Source organism: Meleagris gallopavo, chromosome 6, assembly GCF_000146605.3.
Source record: "Meleagris gallopavo isolate NT-WF06-2002-E0010 breed Aviagen turkey brand Nicholas breeding stock chromosome 6, Turkey_5.1, whole genome shotgun sequence".
Taxonomy (NCBI): Eukaryota; Metazoa; Chordata; class Aves; order Galliformes; family Phasianidae; genus Meleagris; species Meleagris gallopavo.
The window spans coordinates 14,640,709-14,646,708 of NC_015016.2; positions in this window are offsets into that span (position 1 = coordinate 14,640,709).

A 6,000-nucleotide genomic window follows, 5' to 3' on the forward strand; every position below is an offset into this window, starting at 1 on the left:
AGTGCCAGCTGGGCTGACAGTGACACCTAGGCTGGGAGGCAGTGCGGTGACTCCTCACTGGCCCTTCTCCTTTTATTAGCTGCCACTTTGCCTCTACCAGACTGAAGGAGCTTTTGCTCTGGCATGCGGTAAGAGGTGCGGTTTTTCCTGTATGATTTCAGAGGGAATTTAGTAAAATTCCTCTTTGGACTGAGATCTAACACCTGTGGCCGTGTGGTGCTGTCAGCTGGGGCTAACCACTAGTGCATGTCCTGAAAGAAGAAAAGAGGCTTGGCAGATTTACGTTTCTTGTTTGCATTTTTAGGCAGATGCACTCATCCACCTTTGAGGTGTAATCGCCTTTTCTTCTGCATTAGTTATTCTGGAATTATGTAGAAAATGGAACTATTACATATTTGCAACTCAAGGATTTATCGTTTGGAGTTTTAGGGGACTTAGAGTAGGATTTGAACCTCAAATGCTCTAAGTAAATGAGCAGCATTTGAAATTTTGATTTAGATCAGCTTAAGGAGAAAACGCTTTATCGGTGATCTGTAAATTGTATTAGCTACATCTCAAAACACCATAAAGCTTCCTTTTCAGCCATTTGTCACTTCTCATAAGGAATTGAATAGTAAGATAGTGAGGCATGCTGCCTAGTAATCCATTAGCAGAATGCAGCAGTGGGCACTGAAGCAAGTGTGCCTGAAGTTGGATCTGAGTAAACTGTATTTCAGTAACCCTATGAGGGTTTCTGTTTCAGCAGAGGAGCATTTTCTGAATTCTGAAGGTGTTACTGCCATTCTGCACTTCTGAAATTCAGGTCACTTTTAATGAGTGTGATATGTACACCAGTCAAATCAACCTGTTTTACATTTTGGACAGTAAGAATGTGGAATTAAATGAGAATTCGTTTCCTCAAATTGTTTATATAATGAATATACTTATATTAAAATATTCACATATAATCATTATATAATGAATAAGAAATGCTTACAGCTGCATGTCTGGAGGTATTTAGCACCACCATTTTCCCATGAAAGACATATGTTATTTTACTAGTGCATGCAGTGTCCCAATATAAGCAAAAAGGTGAACTTCAGATCATTCAAACCATCAGTTATTGATGAATGGAAGTGAAAAAGTGGCAGAAGAATTATCTGTACCTGACTGACTGAACATGACTGTTCTAACCCATCAGCAGTGTTGATGAAACTCCATCCTGGCTCTGCAGCTGAAGCTGAAGCAAATCTGCAGTTTGTACACTGAAGATTTGTAAACTAGCACTAGGGGTGCTGGAGGTTCACAGTGAGGAGACTTCACCTTCTTTCCTCTGTTTCTGTCAGCTGGCTGTTTTGCTGTTATTCTTGCTCATCTGTTCCTTCAGCATCTTGTGTGTCTCCTTTCTCCCATTCTGTCACTTTGAGCTTTGGGTTTTCATGTTGTACTCCATTCTGCTCTGTGTTCTCCCCAGGAATGTTTGAGGTTCCTATCTCATGAATTCCTGCCAAGTTCTGATTCCTACATCTGTTCCAGACATTATCCAGATGCTCTAATTTTGAGACCTTTAAAGACATGACTTTTCTGATCCTATGTTTCTCTGAAACCCAAGTAACCTGAAGCACAGATACAATTGTGAAAGCATTAATCTTACAGTTAAACAATAGTAAAGGCATTCTGTAAATGACACTTTTGACCACAAGAGTTTTTGTAATAGCTGGTATGTGCTGAATGTAAATTAATTCGCTCTGCTGGGGATAAAGTTACTTTTGTGTAGCTGTGGCTAGATGGAGCTGTCAGAATGTGTAAGGCTCTTTGATTTATGTGCAAAGGCTATGTGCATTAGACTTCCCTGGTATGTGCTATTCATTTTAGCTACTTATGGGGTTGAATGTTGATGCCCTTTTACTGTTTTAGCAGAGATGATATAATGTTTGGTAATTATTTTGGAAAGTAGAGAAATCATTTGGGATATAACAATTAGGTACAGAGACTGTGAAATAAGGTTTGCTTTCAGTGAGGGAAAGATTATCTTAAAGCAAGGACGCTTGAAAAAGTAATGAATGCATAAATGTTTCTGATTAAATGTGTGGGTTTTTTTTTTTTTTTTTTGTATTTATGTGGGAGGAGTTGTTCTAATAAGTGAATAGTCTCTAGTGAGCTAGGTAATCTGAAAATGGTATTTCACTTTGGATAAAAGTGACCTCTAATGAAAAATGATTCTTTTCAGAAGCTATGCTCTCTCTCATTTTCAGTCTTTTCCTTTTAATATTAATTACTAGGATGTTTTAATTAAAACAGATCTTGGAGGTATTATCTGCTTCCTCTGGTTAGTCCTTTTAAATGTTAATCACTTATGACAGCATAATTTACACAGCAACCTGCACAAGTCTTATGCAATGTGCCTGCTTTGTGTAGTGCCAAACTGCAAACTGCACCCCAAAAGTGTTTTCAAAAAATGTGTACAATTGCAGAGATTCAGTTTGGCAGGAGAAGCACAAGGGAAACGAGGTGTTTTTTTTTTTTTTTCCTCCCCTTATATAATTTAGAAATTAAATGAAGACTTAGTGAGACAGAAAAGCTATGTCAAGATGGTTGGAGCTTTCCAAGAACTGATGCTTACACTCAAAGCTGAATTCACTCCTGATTCTGTGGGAAGACATTTAGAAGAGTGGAAAATGAGAGCCTGGATTCAAAGCTGATCTTTGCCTCCCTGTATTCTGCCTTCTTACTAGGTTTTTTTTGTTTTTTTTTCCCTCTCTTTTTGACAGCTGGTTTTATTTGCAGCGACTAAAGATGTGGTTGTGAGTTCATAAAGCTAAACAATTACTATATATCTCTACAAGGTAATATGTATTCATACACGGGATTTGCTCACTAGGAGCACTGAAGATGCTGTTCATAGGTTTTCTTAATATGTAATAGTAAAAATTAAAGGGAACTATAAATTAATTGGAAAACCATTAGTACAGTGAACTGTAGTCAAAAGAATTAATGTGTTTAAAATAATCTGATGTTGCACAATTGAAACAGCTTGTTTTGTGTGGTGTTTCTGAATGGAACCTTTGGCAATTAAATTCCACGCATGCTTTAACCTTGTGCAAAATTTAATGAAAAATAGATTTACTACTGAATATACTGTTTTGCCAGCTCAACAAAGGATGTTAAGTTCTGCATATTTTTGCATAATAAAGATAACTGTTGACAGTGTAATGATCCATTTGGCACAGATAAAATCATGAATGATTTTAATAACCTTACAACAGTTTTGAATTGACTATGAAATATAATATAGGCACTTCAGATGGAGGCAGATCTCATGCCCTGGTAAGGAGTGTTAGCTCCTTCTAACTTTAATTTTTTCTAGAAGAGAAAACAGGAGAAGCAGAGAAGCTAGAGCAGCCCAGAGGAAGCAGGGGTGGGTTAGAGCTGAAGAATGGAAGGGATCTACTTCAAAGTTTCAGTGAAGTCCTTGTCTGTAGGTTGAAGCTGATGGCTTTTGACAATGTTGCATCTCCTTCCCCAGTCTGGGTGACTTATTTATGTTGTTTTGGAAAATTCGTCTGTATGGGGGTAAATCGAGCTCAAGTGTAATAATGGTACAGTGTGCCCAAGCTTGATAGCTTGAAATGAGTGTGCATGCAAATGTAATTTCTCTTGAGTGATTCTTTTTAAAAATATTTTTTTAGATTCATGTAGATGATGTAAGTGCATTCGTCCTAGTTTCCCCAGTGATTTAAGGAATTAATTTCCAAAATGACTTCTGAAAACTGAGGCCGGAGTCTTTGAAACTTTCATACTAAATAATTTAGGAGTACAGTTCTGGCAAAAGTCATTGTTTATGTTCCTGCCTCTTCGATTATAAGCCTGAGTACTGCATCCCTATATAGAGAGCCTTGTAAGGGTGTGGTGTTCTGCACCAAGTATCCAAGCATCGTGGGTTGGTACAAAGAATAATTGGAGTCATACTGGGGGTCTCCTATGCTGTCACAGACAAAAGAACTCGATTTGCAGTGAATGTGCTTTGAGACTAAATGTAATGCCATTAATGATCTCTTTTCCTTCTGAGGTCTTCAGTTGTTAATCTTAATTTCTTTTTGTTGCAGTTTCTGTTAGTATTTGTTTTCATAAGCATCTCAAGGTCTGATTTGAGAAGCCACCAGGAAGGTTTTAAAAGCAGACTTGCAAGAATGTCTTGGCATCTAATTGCTAATGATTTTACAGAATGTAAGCAAGCTTTCCTTCAAACAAATATGCCAAATTTTTGAAGAAAATCTGGCCCCAGATCATTTTGAACATGATTTTGAATTTGGGAAACTAGGTTTTAGAACTTCTCTGGGGATCAGCTACTACATCATTTAACTTAAAGGTGTTTTGTGTGAAGTAAACAGTCCTTAGAAATTACTGCGTGTGATGGATGGATATACTGCTGGATGGGGACGCCAGTCATACAGAGATTGCTATAATTCTGTCTTATAGAAAACCAAAACACAGTTGGTAAGAACTGTAGTATGACGGTTTGGAGATCTTCGCCTAATGGTTGCCTTTTTGCTTAAGATCAGAGCTCTCTGTCTGGCCTGTATTCATGTGATATTTCTGGGAAGTCAAGCCTGAGATGCTGCAGGAAGGGGCACTCATGACCTATTCCCAGTGCAAACTGCTCACATCAGCCCCTCCTTGGCTGAAACAGCACTACAGGATATTTCTGTAGGAAGGACAATGCTAATGGGCTGCAAGGTGTTGCATTGTTTTCACCGTTGTTACATTTCAAAAATATATTAAATATTAGTCAAGGAGAACAATCAGTCATTTGCATTAAAGATTTTTCTAGACTTTTTAAAGAAAGGGAAGCAAGAATTATTGACTAATGTGCTGATTATTTTTGCTATTATGCATAAAATGAAGAATATTGTTATTGTTGTTTTGAAATGTCAGAAATAAATGTCTCTCTCTCTTTAAAGTTCTTTTTTAAATACTCGATAATGAAGTTATCTAAAAAAACATTCCAATCTTGGTTTTTCTTTTCTTTTTTTAAGGCCTCTGAAAAGTTTCGGGGGGAGAAATTGTTATACAAAAGGTAGAGGGTACATAGAGTTTTACCTTTTGAACAGACCTTGACGTTGATTTAAAATAAGCCTAATTTAACAGATATTATATTGCACGCTGAAGATAATTTAGGCTAATGTCAAGGACAAGTGTTATCTATTCCTTTGTTGTAGTGAGGTATTGAAATAATGAGTGGAACAGAAGGGAATCACAAAATGTTTGAAGTTTTTCATCTGTGTCTCTAGATGGGTATTTTTAATCACATTCTCCTGGCTTTTGCATGCAAATTATATTGAATAGCACATACTATACAAAATTAAGAGCTGTATTTTACCAAATCTATTTTCTTGAAGTTTAATAAGCTTGCAAAGATTCATCTGTGCTTTAACTAACTAGGTACCTTTGTGTACCTCAGCCGAAATTCACAACTTAGATTGTTAAATGCTGCTGTTTTGATCCTGTAGCAGAGAAATTGAAAACCTTTGGTATTTTTGAAGGTTTCTGAAGCCATTTTTTCCTTGGTACTCAAGGGCTGCAGCTTCCAATGACAGATGAGACAACTGTTAAGATTTAATACATCTTTATTTCAGCAATATATCTTGCCGTGTGACACCAGCCCCTCTAATGACCCCAGTGTCTGGATTACTTACTGCATAGCGTCACTGTTTAACTACCGACCTCTGTGTCAGAAATAAAATACAGAACTCCTCTGAGCTTCACACTGCTGACGTGAGGCCTGGTGACCTGTAGACTCATCCTCATGCTTGCAGGCTCAGCTGAGTGGAAACAGCCTGGCATCTTTTAGGGTCTTGCCCTCTTAAAAGAGGACGCAGAATTTTATAGTGCTCTAAAATGTATGTAAAATTGCTTCCAAAGTAAGTAATATTAATAACATTGTCCTATGTAGTTCACATATATTCATTACTGCTGAGGAAGCAAAATTGGAGGAGATGAAACCGGCTCATTCACATGCTC